This window comes from Pogona vitticeps, chromosome 3 (assembly GCF_051106095.1).
Source record: "Pogona vitticeps strain Pit_001003342236 chromosome 3, PviZW2.1, whole genome shotgun sequence".
Classification (NCBI taxonomy): domain Eukaryota; kingdom Metazoa; phylum Chordata; class Lepidosauria; order Squamata; family Agamidae; genus Pogona; species Pogona vitticeps.
The window spans coordinates 45,491,579-45,510,581 of NC_135785.1; the positions used below are offsets into that span (position 1 = coordinate 45,491,579).

The 19,003-nt window shown below is 40.7% G+C and overlaps 2 long non-coding RNA genes across 2 annotated transcripts in view; one reads left to right on the forward strand and one right to left on the reverse strand.

Moving 5' to 3' along the window:
* Nucleotides 1-1,718: 1,718 nt before the first annotated feature.
* LOC144587854 (uncharacterized) lies at nt 1,719-18,573 on the forward strand. Its single transcript, XR_013543038.1, has 2 exons — nt 1,719-14,353; nt 14,768-18,573. It is a non-coding gene; the product is annotated as an uncharacterized LOC144587854 (long non-coding RNA).
* LOC144587855 (uncharacterized) overlaps nt 3,797-19,003 on the reverse strand; it is a 60,681-nt gene continuing 45,474 nt past the window's right edge. The window contains exon 2 of the long non-coding RNA XR_013543039.1: nt 3,797-15,537. This is a non-coding gene — a long non-coding RNA (uncharacterized LOC144587855). The remainder of the gene's footprint in view (nt 15,538-19,003) is intronic.

Genomic DNA, 19,003 nt, shown 5'->3' on the forward strand with positions numbered 1-19,003 from the left:
TTGGGGATGGATGAATCTCCCTGCTGTGCTTACTGCAAAATTCACATTTTTAAAGGACAAGTTCATTCCATTCCTGTATCAGTTTGTGTGTATGTGTTTTTAACAATTCCCCCCTCCAAAAGGTGCCTTTTTTCTATGCAGTTTTTTCCAAATATATCCATTGTTTGCACAGGATCCCTCCCCAAGTATGCATTTTTATATGTAATTATTTTCTGTAATTTGTGCATTGGGTACACATTGGGCAAAATCTTGTTATGTAATAACATGGTCGCAACCTGACATTGTGTCCATGGTAGCCACAATAACATTGAAGTAGAAGTCTTATCCACAAAGCATTTCTGCCGGCACATTGTGCAGTTCCTTGTTGTTGGGTGTAACACCTGGCACATCTCTGCAGACATAACTTTTCATTACACCTGCATGAACAGGATGATGTCCACTGTTTTCAGAGAAACTGCATGAAGAAATGTCAAAAATTAAGGATAATTGCATTCCTCTCTGTTTATTAGTTCAGGAAATATAAAATAGGTTAGTTTGTATCGAGATGCAAACTAAATGCTCCCTAATCCATAACCATTACTATAAAATTTAACTGAATAATCATGTCAACTATAATTTGATAAGGATTTAATAATTCTCTCATACGCTATCATCTCCTATAGATCTACAAGTTCTGTAGCGGTCAAGAAATTATATTCTCACCGATGTAAATTGATGATAGGCATGACCCTTTGTGATCCTTCATCTGTTTTAGGGCTGTTCTTCTCACTGTTTTTCCCTTTCTTCCTTTCCTCATTTCTGTGGTTTCATTCAGACCTGGTAGGTTTGCCCTCAGCTAGAATAGGAGCCGAATGCAATGGAGAGCAGGGGGACTTCAGTTAATTAAGGAGTTGGAAACAGTTCTTTTTTCTCTCCACATTTTTATTATTTTTTGTTAAAAGTCCAGTTCTTCCTATTTTGCTTTCTTAGCTTGCTTGCCTTCTAGCTTGCTCACTTTAAAAAAGAAAACACGTTCTTTTTTCTTTCCAAAAGGAACCACATGAACATCTCACTTTTCTGGACAGATATAGCTAGGCTGAACATGGGAGGACCAAGTGGTACTTCCCTGCCAGCTGTTAATCTTCCTTTGTGCCATGCTGTACCAGAACTGCATGCAAAAGCTGAAGAACGAGAGAGAGAGAGAGAGAGAGAGAGAGAGAGAGAGAGGTGGGGAGGGAGGGAGGGAGGGAGGGAGATGAAAGCTCCAATTCAGCACCAAAAATGTGGCTCGCTATATCAGGAATCAAACTCCTTCATGAAAGAACTCTCTCAGCTTTGTTTTCTCCCATTCATTTTCTTTTTAAATCTCAATTTCTTTCCCTCTAGCAAATGAAGTTGTTTGTGAATTTTGGAAGGTTCTTCCAAACAATTGAAACAAACAAAATCTTTGCCCATTACTAGGTTCAACATTCTATTGCACTGTCATGGACCAGGGTTTAAGGATCAGGATCAGGCTTTAGGAATTATTTATGGTGGCGAAAGAGAATGTCCGAATGAGGCACAAAGGCCAATATCCTGGTGAGTTGCTCCCCTGAGAAAACTGATTTCGGCAGGACAGCTGAGAAGAAGACAATTCCACCTCTCCCAGCAGCATCGTATGTGCTCCCAAAACCTACTCTGGAAGGCTGTCAAACCCCTGGAGCAGGTTTTGGGGCTGCAGGTGTGGACAGGATGAAATTCCCCTCTGTCAAGCTGACAACTGCTCCCATAATGTTGGACTTAGGTGAGTAATGATGGCTGGAGTGCTACCAGGGTGTTCCAGGGGGCATAATGATAGAAGAAAGGGCTAGTTAAAAAAATCCATGCAGCTTATTCCAGATGTAAAAAAGGGAGAGGCTGCAGCGAGCATACTGCCACAAGGCCAGGCAGTCTTTTTCACTTATTTTCAGGGTGATTTTAAAAGCTGTCTGAACATTTAGCAGTGTCATCTCTCAGACTGATTTGCTGCACAGCCCAAGCAGTATTCAGAATTCTCACCCTTAAATTTTAGGTTTGAGGTTTTTAAAAAATCAAAAAAGTAATTACTTGGTAGAATCATTAATTACTGGCTACTGGACAATTCTGAATAGTGTGCGTAGAAAGCCTGAGGCAGCTGTTAAAAGCTGCTTTAATGGTATTGATCTATTTGTGTTTATCATTAAATTTCTCTGCTATTTATGACATTTTATTGAACTTACCACAAGGAAGGGTGGTGGTGGAAGCAGAGCATGGTACCCTTTGCCCTTTGCTCCCAAGAAAGATTTTCTTGTTGGGTTGCTGAAACCTGTGCAAGACAAGGAAAAGGTGTTGGGGCTCAAATCTGTTAAAATAACACTTTTTGCTTCTTCTACACATCTTCATAAACAGGCTCAGGTCTGTCTTTCAGGATGGAGAAAACAATAATAATTAATACTGTACATGGTATGGGAAATGTCACTGGAAGGACAGATCCTGAAGCTGAGGCTCCAATACTTCGGCCATCTCCTGAGAAGAGAAGATTCCCTGGAAAAGACCCTGATGTTGGGAAAGTGTGAAGGCAAGAGGAGAAGGGGACGACCGAGGATGAGATGGTTGGACAGTGTCATTGAAGCTACCAACATGAATTTGACCCAACTCTGGGAGGCAGTGGAAGACAGGAGGGCCTGGCGTGCTCTGGTTCATGGGGTCATGAAGAGTTGGACACGACTTAATGACTAAACAACAACAACAATGGGAAATGTAGGTTTGGGATTATCAAAGTGTCCTTCTGAATGGACTATGATGTGAGGGAGCCATTCCTGAAAATAATTTTTAAGCTGCTGCTGATGCTGTTGTTCAGACACTGAGTCAAGTCTACTCAAATAAATAATGGCATTGTTATATTGTACATATAAGGTCATCCTTCAGGGCAATGGGATTATTTTGTTTTTTGCTTTTGCTTTTTTATATATTCAAGAAAATGAGCAACTTTGCCTAAAGATACACCTAATACAAATTAAACCCATTGGACAAAGTGGCACCTACCTCCAAGTAAATAGGTGTAGGATTGTGGTGAAATAATGGTGTTGGTGCGGCACTCTTTTTGCTGCAGGAAAGACATGCCACATTCTGCAGTGATAGGAGGCTGGGATAAGTGAGTTTTGGGCATATCCTCGGGCTCTATAATTCTTTGAAATCCCAACATATGAATCAGTTGCAGGGTTAAACACTCGTACAACTTTAGGCACCCTCTATCATTTTTTCCCTGACTGGTGCACTCAGAACCTCTCTGTTCAAAAGAAGGTGAGCCATACAGTCCCCTTTGTGCTTGAAATATTAGACAAGCAGTGCAAGGTGCCAGAGAAGGCATGGGCACAAATAGCAGAGAACAGGAATGTGCAGTGGCTATTTTCTCAGCTAGTCAATGGCAGTGCTAGAGGTGGGCACTGAGTTTCTTCACCTCCTCAATCAGTGCTTTCCTAGAAAGTACACCATATGTTCAATAGCCAAGAGCTCAGATGTCCTTTAAAAGCAACAACAACAACAAAAACCGAACACCCAATTTGCAGTTTGTGCTAATCAGAGAAAGCTCTCTCTTTCACATTGTTTGTATTTACTTGGGTTGCTGGTCTTGTCTTAATAAGAAAGGCACATTTCTGTGGTACTGAATGGCAAGGGCAGAATGAATTATGATGGTGAAACAGTGAGATTTTGTAGCAGTAGGGACTCAGCGTACCGTATACCAGGAACAGGGAAGAAGGAGTACCCTTGGAACAGCAACTGGTTCAGAATACCTGTTTCTGGTGTTTCAGACTTAGAATTTTGTATGTATATTTTCTACATATAATTTGAGGCTGTCAAGATCTTTGGCAAACATAGCTACTTGTTTTGTAAAAACCTTGGTGCAAAGGGAACGCTGGTGGTGAGAAGGAGTGAAATACAATGTCATCTGGCACATATTTGTAGATGCACTTATTGTTGATACATTGGTGGCGACTTAGGACTTCAGGAATTGTAAAACTCCAGTAGGCCTCATTCTGGGCCTTTTGAGATGTGCTGACTTTGCTTTAATGCTGAGTAAATTTTTCTGGCCTACCACATGATTGGCCTCTGACGGAGAGGTGGCACAACCAGGTTAGCCACATCCCATTATCTGAGATTTCAGGGCCAAAACCTGAGATCAGGGGGCACGTCTTTGTGATGTCATGAAGGGCAGACCCTGGAGCAGCAGTTGCAAAATGGTGGATGTGTGATGGTCAAATGCACAAGGTGGAGGCACAATGATTAATTTAACGGCCAATGAAGTTGATGCTGTTTATGATTTTACTCTTTGTGGTCTTCAAAGATGAACGAATTAACTTGTACAATTGGAAAGTGCTCTGTGAAGTTTATATTACAAAACCAAATCAAACCACCAACAACTAGTTGTTTTCAGTACAATAAGTAACTGATAAGATAAAAAGGCAGTAGTAAACAATTCAGTGCTTACAGTATGCAAACAGAGAGGACAACATAAAAATGGAAGTGCATTTGATTTCTGCTTGAATTATGTTTACCTATAATGTGAACTAACAAAGAAATACCACATAATAGATATAGAAATCTGTATTAAACAAACCTTGGTGCAAAGGGAACAATATATTGTACAAAAAGAAAAAGCTTTAACAAATTGGTATACAAAGAGAACAGGATTAAGGTTATATTGAGCAGTTTGTTAAATGATAAGCAAGTAGAAGAGAAAAACAAAGATGTCTGTTTCATAAGGATTTAGCCTCATTATTAATAATAACTGAGTTTTGAAAAGAGTATGAAATCATATATATTCTATGGTATTTATGAATGAAAATATGGATATGTATTGTCCCAATGTGTTGTATTGTCAGTGGATTACATCATTCTAGTTCAAGGCAGCGACAATTTTACACCAACCTTGACAGCCAGGAGCTTTGCAAGCCAAATCTTGATGATGCCAGGAGCTTTGCTTCACTCCTTCTGAGAGGAAAGAGTCTTGAGATAAGAGGCTTCCTGACCTTAAACCTGTAGGCTTCTAATTGGTTGAAAAGTATAGACTCTGGTGGAGTTTTGATTAATGATGTTTCACATTACTTAACAGGAACTTGGATGGATATCTATTTAACTTGCTACTGTTATACGCTCTCAATTTGCTTCCAATTTATGAATTAACAGCACCAATTAAATCTTGTAAACTAAAGGCCATAGCTTCCTTTACCAAGTCAATCCATATCATGTTTATCCTCTTCTTCTACTACCTTCCATTTTTCCTAACTTATTTCCCGCAAGTTTTGACTCATTCTGATGGGATCAATTTAAGTCATTTTAGCTTCTAGTGAGAGTTCAGACTTCATTTCGTCTATTACCTACATATTTATCTTTCTGGTGATGCATAGTATCTGTAAAGCTTGAACACCACATTTTGAGTGGATTGATTTTTATCTATTTATCTATATGCTGTCAGTTTTATTGTTTAGCTTTCACATCTATATGAAGTAACTGGAAATAACAGAGTATGGATGATCTTGACCTTGGTCGGTAGTATCACATCCTTATGTTTAAGGATCTTTTCTAGTTCTTCCATAGATGACCTTCCAAATCGTAGTTTTCTCTATTTCTTGGCTGTAAACCTCATTTAGATTAATGCTTGATTCGAGATATATCATTTTGACCAATTATTTGATTCAATTATCATTTGAATCAAGCTGTATATCATTAAAGTTATGTAATTCTTCTAATTCTTCTATTATTTTGTCTTCTTAATGTGTCAACTTTAGTTCTTTTTTTACATTTTCTTCTTTAAATTTCCTCAATAGTCATTTCAGGTCATTCCTATTTTCTACCATTAATATAATGTCATCTGCACATTTTAAATTATTGATGTGGGAATCTAATTCAGTTTTTTGTACTTGTTCTGCATATAGATTGAACATATAAGGAGATAAAATGTTCCCTTATCTAATGATTTTACCCGTTTGAAACCATTCTGTTTCTTTATTCTGTCCTAAGAGTAGTTGCTCAGCCAGAGTACAGGACAATGAAATATTGTGGCACAATGGTCCTTAGTTTTTCACGGTTATATAATCAAAGACTTCAGTGTAATGAGCAAAACACAAACTGATTTCTCCTGAAAATCTTTGATATGGTTTGGTAGCCAACACATATTTGCAACACAATTTCTAGTGCCTCTTTCCTTTCTGACTCTATCTTGAGCATCTAGCATTTAATGTTGCATATACAGTATGGTAAAAATCTTCGTTATGAAATCTTGAGTGTTGCTTTGTTTGAATGGAAAACTGATGCAATAGGCCTCCAGTTACAGCTGTCTGGTGGGTTTCCTTTCTTAGAGGATGGGAATGTATATGTAATGTTTCCAGTCTGTGGACTGCAGTTTTCTTTTCCATATTTGTCAACATAATCTTTTTAGGATTCTGATAGATTCAGTCTCTGTAGCTTGAAACAGCTCTGCTAATATCCAATCTACTCCCTGTGATTTATTTATTTTTGCAAGTGCTTTATGTTCTAAAAATGCAAGTTCTTCCTCGGAATATTAATCTTTCAAGGGATCTACAGTACTATCCTTTATTTTCTTCTATATAGTTCCACTCTATATCTTGTGTTTATTTTGATTTTGATCAAGATATAGCCTTGCTTATCTTTCAGCATCCCTAATCTTGATTTGAAGTTCCCTTTGATTTCTTGAATCTTTTGGAAAATAACTTTTGTAATAAAGGCATGTGTCAGCATGGGTAGATCAGACATCTCAAGGCACAGGCACTGCTGGCATGCTAGCTTTAACTGTGCAAATGCATTTCTGGACTCTGCTTAAACCTTTGCATCCAAGCTCAGTGTTGAGTCCAGGAGAATACTCAAGTTGTGGACCTGATTTTTCCGGGCAAGTGTAACCCCATCCAGTACAGACTGAACCCCTGTCCCCTGATTTGCCTTGTGACTGACCAGGAACACTTCTGCCTTGTCTGGATTAAGTTTCAGTTTGTTAGCCCTCATCCAGTCCATTACTGACAAGGGACACTTGTCTAGGCACAGAACAGCTTCCTTGAAATTAGATGTGAGTTGAGTGTCACCAGCATACTGATGACACTGAATCTCAAAACTCCATACTCTCCCAGGGGTTTTATGTGGATATTGAATAACATAGGGGACAAGGCTGAGCCTGAAGGGACACCACAGGGTACTAAACTGGATAACAACTTCTTAGTTTGGCTATTCAGGAAGGATCGGCATTATTGTAAAATTGTGCCTCTAAGGCCTCCCCCAGAAAGGCACCTCTGAAGGACAGTTTGCCTTATTGCAAGAAGGCGCTCACCACTTCTCTATCCCACTTACCAGTCATCCTCTGGCTACTGTTATAAGCCAGGAAGGGCTTAGGTCCAGCAAACATGTGCTCATTTTTCCAAAGATCCTGTCCACATCCTTAGACAATGCAAACTGTATCCATTCTTGAAGGGCCAGCAGGAGCCAAATGTGGTGAAACACAGGTTTATCACAGAGGGGATCCACTTATCACTCAGTCATGCTGCCCTTCTTCTACTTGGTTTGGGTCATGCCCAGGCAGGTCAGTGCACTAGTGACTGGGATATGCCTCTTGTTTTTCCCAGCACTCTCTGAGTCACCTGTTCCTGGGTGCTTCAGGGAAAACTACACCGGCAGGTTGTTGCGTCTGGTTGCAAACCAACTCTACACAGAAATCTTAAAGAACACCCTAATGCTCTGAAATCTCTGAGCATACAGACACCAAGTTTAATATCTTGAACCCTTCAGGTGTCTGAATGAAACCAGGCTTGTATAAAAACTGTTTACATTTATTTTAAACAGAAAATTGGCAAAACATACCAGCTTAACAAAGAGTTTGTAAATTTCAGTACCAGGATTGATACATAAAAAGTATCATCTTGTGGAACAAAAGCAGTTTCGGAATTTGAGACATTGTAGGGATTTCACCATAGAAAGTAAGAAAATCTATTTAAAGCTGACCATGCTCACAGAGCATAAGCAGATTTCAACATTGTTATTTGCATGATGAAGCATGATCTGAAAATCTTAAGCCATTCTCTTGCACTTTCCTTCCATCTTAGACTTTTACTTTCTAGCATGATTTGCATGTTCCACCAATCACATTGACTCTTTTAATTGCCTTCTGCTGTACCACCCAGAACTTCTTAATTGGCATCTCTGTGCTTATACACTCTATCCTGTTACATGTGCAAGAAATCATGAGGAGAATTATTTCTCCCAGAACATGTCAAGGTCATAGATAGCAGAATTTTATAGCATCAAGATGGCTCTACCCAATTATTAAAACTATGTTTACTTAGCCCATTCAGTTCAACTATTTTTTACAGAATTTAGGAAAGTGATGTTTAACCCAGTTTCTGCTGATTCCATCACACCAAAGTTACACCAAAGGACCTACGTACATCAACTACAGCAGTGGTTCTTAACCTTGGGTTGCTCAAGTGTTTTTGAACTGCAACTCCCAGAAATCCCAGCCAGCACAGCTGGTGGTGAAGGCTTCTGGGAGTTGCAGTCCAAAAACACCTGAGTAACCCAAGGTTAAGAACCACTGAACTACAGCATCTAAGTCAGAGTGTATTCCATCAACTTTATCTGCAATGTGCCGTGCAAAATCATCACAGCTGTGGTCAGCATCCTTTTCCTGTGGCTATCTGTGCAATGGGCTCTTGACTACAAAAAAAGCTCCACTCAATGGCTCTGTTAAGACCCAATGATGACAGAGAAGACTAGCTTCTTTGCTTCCACCACTGTCACCAAGTAGGTTTTCCAATTAGCTCTATCCCATGTTTGATTGGATCCACTCTGAGCTTTCTGCCGTCTTCACTCTTGTCACTGTTCCACTTGTTTCATCATCCCCAGCTCTTTAGCAGTTTGGCTAAACTTCATGAACATGCTTAGAAGCAAATGCATGAACAGGCCTGCCATTTCCTCATTCCAGAGATCAGCCAAGGCCTCAACAGGATCACCTGCCAAAACAGCAGGAAGAGCTCCTCAAGAGTTTTCAGGAAACCATTTGCACCCTCAGTCTCCCAGGGCAGACCATTTTAATTTCCCCTCACCCTGCAGAGGCTTAGAGTTCCAATAAACCCTACCAGACAGTGATCTGTCCATGACAATTGAACTTCTGAGAGTTCCTCCATGCCCAGATCATCTCTATCCTACCCAATGCATCAAACCAGGTCAAGGGTGTGCCCTGCAAAGCAGAATACCACTTATGAAAGCCCCAGCCCTGAAGTTGTCATGATAGACATGAAGCCTGAACCACTCCTGATAAACTGGTCTCTGCATGGATGTTGAAGTCCCCCAGCACATCAACCTGAGGCAACTACAGTACCACACCTGAGACTAGCTCAGACAGCTCAGGCAGGGAGACTGCTGTGCAGTGGGGAGTGCGGTACACATACAGAATCCCTATTCTGTCCCTGGCACATACTCTCAACTTCATGCACTCAAACCTAGCAGTCTGTGGGACAGGGCACCTAGTAAGGGTGACTGAATCTTCATAGACTATTGCAACTTCTTCTCCCTGCCCCCCAGGTCTAGCCTGCTGCTACACAAAGAACCCAGATGGGAAATACTAACTCCTGCAACTTTATCCAGCCAGGTATTAGTAATGCAAACTAGGTCAACATGTTAATCCTGGATCAAATCCAGGATGTTAGCTGCCTTACCTTTCACATTTAGCTCTTCAGTTTATTGGCAATCTGTGAAGAATCTGTAGAAATACCCATGGATAGGGTGCCAAAGGCATAATAAACACATCTTTTGGGTAAAGGCAAAGCACATATTTCAAAGCTTCACACATGGACTTGTGAGAAATCCAGTTTGGTGTATTGAGGGGAAGCAAGTCACCTTTACTGGTGACTGTTTCCTTTACATGCAAAATGTTTTTGCCTTGAGGCTGGATTAGCCCAAGTACCCCATGGGGCAGTTCAAAGGCCCTTAGAAGTGGCCCAGTGTCACATTCCCAAGAATACACAAACTGAGCAGGTGAGTTTAAGTAGGACACAAGGAGTAGAATGGGTGTCATTTTCTATCTTCCAGCAGATCAGAAGAAATGTAGCCTTAAAGGGAATCCCCACTCTGTGTAAGTAGACCTATGAAACTTAACCAAGCCAAGACAGCTAGGGAACTTAACTAGCTTAAGAACAGATGCATTTGTACAGTAGATGATCTTTTACTAAGTCTGTACCTTGCCTAAAAGATGGGGGAGCAGTCTGATTTTACTGTTTAACTTTCAGGACATGTCTTACCTGCTCTGTCTTTAATAAGGTTAACTCATTTTAAACTGTCCACATGGTGTGCATGCATGCAGAGCTCCTCTGGTTCAATCTAAAGCCAAGTGCCTCTTCATTATTGGCCCAGACTACCAGGACACGTGCTTCTTGGGAGGAAAGCGATGACGAACCTTGACAGCATCTTAAAAAGCAGAGACATCACCTTGCCAGCAAAAGTCCGAATAGTCAAAGCTATGATTTTCCCTATAGTGATGTATGGAAGTGAGAGCTGGACCATAAAGAAAGCTGACTGCCAAAGAATTGAAGCGTTTGAATTGTGGTGCTGGAGGAGGCCCTTGAGAGTTCCCTGGACTGCAAGGAGAACAAACCTATCCATTCTAAAGGAAATCAACCCTGAGTGCTCACTGGAAGGACAGATCCTGAAGCTGAGGCTCCAGTACTTTGGCCTTCTCATGAGAAGAGAAGACTCCTTGGAAAAAACCTTGATGTTAGGAAAGTGTGAGGGCAAGAGGAGAAGGTGATGACAGAGGATGAGATGGTTGGACTGTGTCATCAAAGCAACCAACATGAATTTGACACAACTCTGGGAGGCAGTGGAAGATAGGAGAGCCTGCCGTGCTCTGGTCCATGGGGTCACGAAGAGTCGGACACGACTAAACAACTAAACACACACACACACCAAGGCATTTTGTCTATAGAGCATGTGCAGAATGCTCCATTACTGTGAACAACAGAGGGATGGTGGCAATTTCTACCTATAAACATTTCAAAGTGAAAAGACCCTTGGGGCCACTGGGTTCTCCTTCTCCATAACATTGCCTAGCTTAGATCCAGACTCTGAGAAAAAATCTTGACAGAATCTTTCTCCACCTTTGCATTTTGTAGCTTCTGATTGAAATAAAGGACATTTTCACCATGCTAATACTAACTTGGTTCTCAAGAAACATATATAGAAAAATACAAATTTAACTCAACCTTTTTCATTAAAAATGCTGTATTAAATTGCTCCTTTCTGCTAGTTAATTTCCATCTTCATGATATGACTGATTTTAGAACATTAGGTGCTCTCCCTGGCTTGTGTAGGAAAGGTGAAAATGGTGGCAGCTTTCTGGTGACTGGCATTTCCCATTGTTTTCTGCTTAGGGTCATAAAATCCAAGTGGGGGATGTCGATGACTTCCAGGATTAGCCGGGTTTACCTACTTAGAATTGTGAAGCCCCAGGATTGGAGAGAAGCTGTTTCCCTATAATTCAATTAGTTGACACACAAGCATCAGTGATCATTTAGCTGCCCCTCTACAGAACAGACTTGATTAAAGTCCCGAAAGGCAAGAGGTCTGCATGTAGAGCTCAGAGCCCTCCCATCCCCCCTGAATTGATCTCTTTTACAAATAAATATGGCTTAGTTCAAGCCGTTCACTGATGTTTTACCTTTTTATTTCCTCCTCTGCTTGCAAAATATTCTGCCTTTGGAAGATCCATGAGCTCTTGCAATAAAATATTCATTGTTAATCACTTCTATAATTTGAATCAGATTACAGAACTTGAAAACAATTTATGCTACTATCCAGGAGAATTATTGCACTTGTGTGCCATTATTCATTATTGTATTATTTATTGCCAATTCTTTTATCATTTAACTCCAATTGCATATCATGGCTCAGGGAAGTATTTGTGATGCGTTACATCCTGTATTTGGGAATTAATTTTTTGGGGGGAGGGGAGGCAGGAAATGATATGCTAAGAGGTCCATAATATCTGCAAGTGTTATGATGTATGTTCTGTCTTTGTCTAGGGAGCAATAAGATTTCCTTTGTATGCCTTACATTTGCAGATAGCTATGAAAATATTGCTCTCATCATTATGGCCTTGGCCTGATTTTGGATAATACACAGAAGCAGTGACAATGGAAGAATAAGTCCCATTTCTACAAGACACAGCTTTTGGTCTGGCTAGTTTCCATTCCTTTTTTGGGCACTTGCTATTGTTTGGTAATGAGAGATTGTGGGATCCACATCCTGTTAACTGAGCATGGGAATACCTCATTGCTTCATTGCTCTGTGAGCACTTCCACTGTCCACTAAATCTCCTCTGTTGTTGACTTCCATCTTCTCATTTCTCTTTCCTCTCCTACCAGGATCTTTGCTGCCTCTGAGTGACTGCTAAGCTTTTCCTCAGCTACCACCTAATTTCTGACAATTTAATAGCATGTGAAGGGGACATGCTTCTTGGCATGAGGTGCAGAAAGGAGCAGAAGGGCTCCTGGTGAGAAAAAAACCAAGAACCAGAGGAGAAAGTAAGTCTATGAGGCACTGGCGGCACTGGTAGTACCACTACTGACATCCAGCACATTGCATTTTTGTTTTTGTTTTTCGTAAATCATTCCTTGTGGTATTAGTGCTAAATTGAGTGATAAAGGCCATGACTTTCTCCACAGTACAAAGTGGTCGTTGTTGTTTAGTCCTTAAGTCGTGTCCGACTGTTGGTGATCCCGTGGACCAGAGCACGCCAGGCTCTCCTGTCTTCCACTGCCTCCCAGAGTTGCGTCAAATTCATGTTGGTAGCTTCAATGACACTGTCCAACCATCTCATCCTCTGTCGTCCCCTTCTCCTCTTGCCTTCACACTTTCCCAACATCAGGGTCTTTTCTAGGGAGTCTTCTCTTCTCATGGGATGGCCAAAGTATTGGAGCCTCGGCTTCAGGATCTGTCTTTCCGGTGAGCACTCAGGGTTGATTTCCTTTAGAATTGATAGGTTTGTTCTCCTTGCAGTCCAGGGGACTCTCAAGATCCTCCTCCAGCACCACCACAAAGTGGTACCCCCCCAAAAAGAAAGCCCCTGAGATTTTGGGAGGGACAAAACGGTTTGGGAACCTTTTTTTAACACCAAAGCTAGATTTTCAGAATGTCCTTTATATTCTAATTGGATCGAGGCATAAACTTGGTCCTCAAGATGGAATAAATGGTTCACCTGGAAGAGTCCTCAGCAACCTTTCTTTGCACAACCTGACTAAGCTACAAGGAAGAAACCAGCAGTTCTTACACAATTAGAGGAGACATGAGATCCAAGTTCTTTCAAGGGCTCACCCTTCACTTTGGAATATTTTTCTTTTATATATTATGCAAGAAAGGGGGGAAAATATCACGTCATTTGCATTTTTGCTGTTTCCACTTCCTTTTGATGCAAAGGAGCCTGGTGTGCTTTCTTTGTTGCATGCCTGCTTGCTTTGTAATTGTCAACGTGCATGGTCAGGACACGGCATACTGCAATATAAGCAAAGAGAGATCAAAATGATTTCAACCTAAACAACAGAAACAGCATTGTGAAGTAACAGAATACGGATGGGAAACATATACAATGTATTATTTATATTTGCTTGTGACATTTATATGATTTTCAATAACAAAATGTTAGCTGGGCGGCTTGCAATAAAATGTGGGTGGTTCGCAATAAAAACTGGGTGGTTTGCAAGGTTTTAAACTCAGTAAAAACTATAAATATGCATGGCAATTCTTGAAAAATGTTGTAATTGATGCAATGAGCTCATAGTAGCCATGCAGGCATTTACTTAAATGAAACTGAACTTCTCTTGGGGTTGGATTGTTTGTTAGCTGGCCTAGCAGCCTGGCTATCAGAAGAGCAGCTCTCCCCCCAGTGGGCAAAATTGTGCCTGTAGATGTTCGGGTTTAAACAAAGTCTCCTCATTCCATTGAACCACCTATGTTCATTCAAGCAGCTTGCTATGGCTAGTAGTGTTCCTTGCAAAATTTGTTCAAGAAAGCATTGGGAAACTGCAGTTCAGGGTGGAAAATGTCAAATTACATTTCCTTCCTCTTGTGTTTCTGACAACTGGGGGGAAAAATGAATACAGTGCCGCGATCCGGAAGGGACATGTTCAACAGCCTTCTCTCCTTCCCGCCTCCCTATCAGGTATGCAGTGTCCAAGAACTCTCTTGTTCCTCATATGGTCAGGAAGGCAGCCTTTAGATCATGCTAAGGCAATTGCAGATGATGTTCAAGAGGGGAGAACCTTGATGAAACAAGATCTGGATCAGTCCCATGGGCAGCCAAGATTTGTCAGTGAATTTCCAGGTAGGTGTTAAGTCATGCACATTACATTTTCTGGCAGATAGGCTGAACCAAAAAGGTAGAGGTGCAGATCTGAATTCTGCAGAAAACCCAGTTCTCTGTGTTCATAAAAAATAATGAAGCCAAGGCAAATGCTACATACATTTACTTCATGCACTTTGTTTGAAGTAAATGTAATTCTTGTTGTTATTGTTGAATTATGAGACTTTTGATCATGGGGTTGGCTAGAGAAGGAATGGTGATACTTAGGAATGAAAGAGTAGATGTAGAGAAACAATACTGTAATGCTAAGGCACTTCAACATGAATCTGAGAGCATAATGGTAATTGTGTCCATTTTGAAAGCCATGCTTCTTGGCATCTCTTTTCATAAGGGTCACTAAGAACTGATTTGAACCATTTATTTATCTGCTTTCAGGGTCACCATTGAATGCTATTAATGAAAGAGGAAATTCGGGAACCAAAACCTATGGACACACCAGCCAATATAGGTTTTGTGTGCATTGCAGGAACCAATTTCATTCCCTTCTGCCTAGGTCTCCTACCTAGATTTCCTGCAGAAATATCACTTTGAATGTGCTTCATGAAAATACAGTGTTTGTTAGAATGACCAGAATATGAGAAGGGGAAAACACTCTCTTCTTGATAGCTGAAAAGTCGTATTCTTTCCATTTGGGGATGGTGTGGAGAGGACAAATGTCCTCAAATTGATCCACACTTTTCCTAATTGAGACATGCCATGGTGTGTTTTTTTCATCATGCTGTCCTCTAGCCATATTTTTCTTCTCACAAACAGGATGAAGAATGATGGATAGATTCTATACTTCTACTCTTTCAGTGCAGAACAAGTTGTTGCAAGGACTCTACTTGCAGTGACTCTTGATGTGAACATGGACTTGGAGTGTGACACTTAAAACAGCTGTTTTATAGTGCCAGTATAATGCAGTAGCAGCAGACTCTTTCAGAAAGTATGTGCTTAGCATGCTAACGACCCCTGATCCGATCTGTACCATGGGGCCAGGAAGGACTCTCAGACTCTAGAAAGCTAGTGCCAATGGGTGAAAAAAATGGAACTAAATATGGCCTCACTTGGAACAAGGCATCTTTTGTTACATGAGGATGGACGGTATGGGCCATGTCCACATCTCTCAATGTTGTCTTCTGTTTTGTGGCACTCTCTCAATTTCTCTGTAAAGGTAGATTAAATTTCAACATCAAGGTTATTGACAAGGGTTGCTAATTATGGAACAGATCCATTATGTCCAGAAGGTTTTTTTTTAAATCAATCAATTCATATCCCAAATCGTTAATCTGAGCACACAGCTTTTCTTTACCCTGTTGTGCCCTGATTTGTGTATCTTTCCCAGGATGCTGACCTTTCCAGTATGCTTTTTTTTTTTTTTTTGGCTGAAAAGGTTTATAATGATTTCCCCCCTCTCCCCCACCCCTTGGTTACTTGTTGCTTGCCCCTGTGTCTCATTCTCTTGGAAAAGAAATGCACACAACTACCCTCCTTCTCTGAGCTAGGCAAACCATCCTGTTCCCACAGGCATCCTGTGAGAAAGGCAGATCAAACAGAACAATTAATTCAGCAAACAATGCAATTAAGCCATGATCCCAGTCTAGTTTCCAGGCTGAAACAAAACAAATAGCCCTGGCAGCACGGATAAATAAGATCACAGATGGAGGGATTTCACACGCAGCTAACTTTTCCTGCTCTGAGACTTCAAGAACATAAAATGTTGAGCATGAGGCTCCTTTTCCAAATCCTCTCAGCCCTTCGGCGCAGAGTGTGTCAACCTGCTGAGAGACACCATATTGGATTCCGGCACCCCTGGGATCCTCCAACCACCAGCTCCAAGGGGATAATTATGCAAGAAAAACACATGCAAGACAACTGGTGTTATAGCAGCATTTTCAGCATCTCCCACTGGGCTGGCCTCTGTCACTCTCTTGACACACGGTACAAAATGATAAAGCTGTAAAAAAGAAATCTGCTGTATACCCAGTGAGATTTACTTGCTGTTCCAGAAATTTATAGAAATTCCAGTTTCTGGACAAGTCTGAAACTTCTTTCTTCCCCAGTCAATGTATGAGTTGTGTGTAGTATCATAAAGTAAAACATGATGTCACCAGAACTAACCAAATAGGAGCATCCAAAGCAGCTCTGTATCAAATCAGAGCACTGCTCCATCTAGCCCAGTATTGTCATCGGGAACTGATAGCAGTTCCCTTGGGTTTCGTATAGAAATCTTTTCCAGCAGTGTTTGGAGATGCCTGGGATTGAACCTGGGCCTGTCTTTACCATTCTTTACCATTCCGGCTTAGACTTGCCTTATATCCACCATGTTTTTAGTAGAGGTGCTTCCTCAAGTGGTGAGACACATTTACATGTTCTAGCACATGATTTTTTTCCTCAACTCTGTATCTTGCATTTAGTGTTTGGTTTTGGAACTGGTCTTTTGGAAAATAAACATGAATTTAATATATAAGTTTGATTGCTGAGACACATATCTATGCGAAAATCCCATTTCTAGCTTTACCCTTAAGCGAAGTCCTTCAGAAGAGGAAGAGAGAGGGAAAAAGGAGAAGACAAGAAACTGGAGCAGGAGGAAGATCTCATAGTTCACTCCAACATGATGGGTATAATGACTGATTTTGAAATGGCTGAAGATGTGTCTCTACCAAATTTAAATACATTATATACTCATGCCATCACAAACCAGCCTGTCCTTGATTGATGCCTATCCAGCACCTTTTTGGGTTCCTGTCAGGGGTTGCTGAGGGTTTTTTTTGCTTGCAGGTTGGATTGGTCTGCTTTGGTTTGGTTTCAGCATGTGTCATCACTGGAATCAAACCAAAGTAGCTTAAAGATATTGAAAAATATGAAGTTTCCTTGCCACTTGCCTACGGAGAAGAAAGGAGATGAAGTTTTCCATTTCTTTCAAATTGCCGTTACTGTTGTTGTTGTTGTTTTAAAAAATCTTTCAAAGCATTGCTGATACTCTGTGTCAGTTAGCAGCAATTTAAAAGAAATGGAAAGATTTGACTCCTTCCCTTCTGTGGGAAAGTCAGAAGCAAACTTTCAATTTTTCAAGATCATTAAACAGCTTAGGCAAAGCACAAAGGAGAAGACAGGAGGGGGATTCTCCTTCTTCTCTTTAAAGAGATAGATCAGTCTAGATTATGCTAAAGAGGGTCTCTTGAGGTGTGGTGTGCTCAAACCTTGCATGTTAATGCAAGGTACAGCCCCAATGACATAACTCACCTCAAAGCAACCCTCTTTAGTACAATCTAGACCAATCCAGGCTGGGACAATTGGGCAATCTAGTTACATCCTTAGTTGTGTCAACAAGCTTTCTCCTAATAGTGATTCATCATTTACATATCATGCTGTTGACAGTTTTCAGGTTTACACAGAGTTTCATGGTCTATAAATAACTTCATGGTCTATGATTTCTTCAGTACAGGTAGTCCTGCCATCAATGCAGATGGCAAGTATTTTACACTCTTGTGGTGTTCATAGGTGGTGTGACCATTTTTTTCATTTGGCGGGAGGAATCACAAATCTGATAGCTCAGTGTTTGTCAGATTGTTTTCCACTTGTAACCCACTTCAAGATGTGCAATGTCCTTCATACTATAGTTCTCATCTCCTACACAAGCTTGTACACCAGCTACTGAATGTCTGCAGCAAAGTTAAGAAAACACATTTTCCGACCTCTGAACTCCAGCAATAAACAGTATGCACACAGCCTTCTCCATTTTGAATAGCAGCCAGTACTCAGTGTGGCTCCTACAATTAAATTAACTAAAGAAGAGGGCATGGGAAATTTAAGTTCATGGACAATTTCATATCTGTATGTTAAGTGTTTAGGTAACTCTGCTTCTTTTGTTCCACTTTGATTTGTCTGAATCCTGTTGTAGTAATATGGATTTTGTGGGTGGGTGGAGGGAGAATGTTCACTGCCCATCATTCGGTAGCCCTCCAGGTGAATTGAATGTGATGAGTCTAGAAGTCCTGTATTTATAAAGTGACATGAAGAACCATCATTTGGTTGAGATCTTTTTCTAATAAGATTGAAGTGTTGATGCTGGGTAGGAGAACTGATCACATAACTATCCTTTCTTCCTGGGTTACATGACAAACCTATTCTGTAGCTCTAACTGAGCCCTGACTGATTACTCCCAGCTGGCTGCTATTATGGGATCCCATATATCTCTAGTCAGAATATACCTAGAGGATTCAATGCTACAACAACCTGCCAGGTGTGCTTTGATTAACAGGCCAAATTTGTTTCCGGGTTCAGAAAGATTTTCTGCCGTTTTTTCCCAGAGAGCCAAATAAACATAGTCATGCTGATGTCCAGCCTCTGGTGTGAAAGCAACAAGAATAAGGCATCATATAGGAACCCTAAGTATCTAATTCTCATATCGAAAGCCTCTTTTGTTCTGGAAGACCCCAATCTGTCAGATTTCTTTCACTCTTCCTTTATTATTTTTGGCTTCTTTTCAACTTCCTTCCCTCAACCCTTGCCTCTATTTATCCCTTCCTTATGTGTTTTTCACTCTCACCTTCTATGATTTCTGCCCCCAACCTAAACCTGTATTCTCTCATCTTGCCTTCCTTGCACTGCCCTTATTCACTTACACTT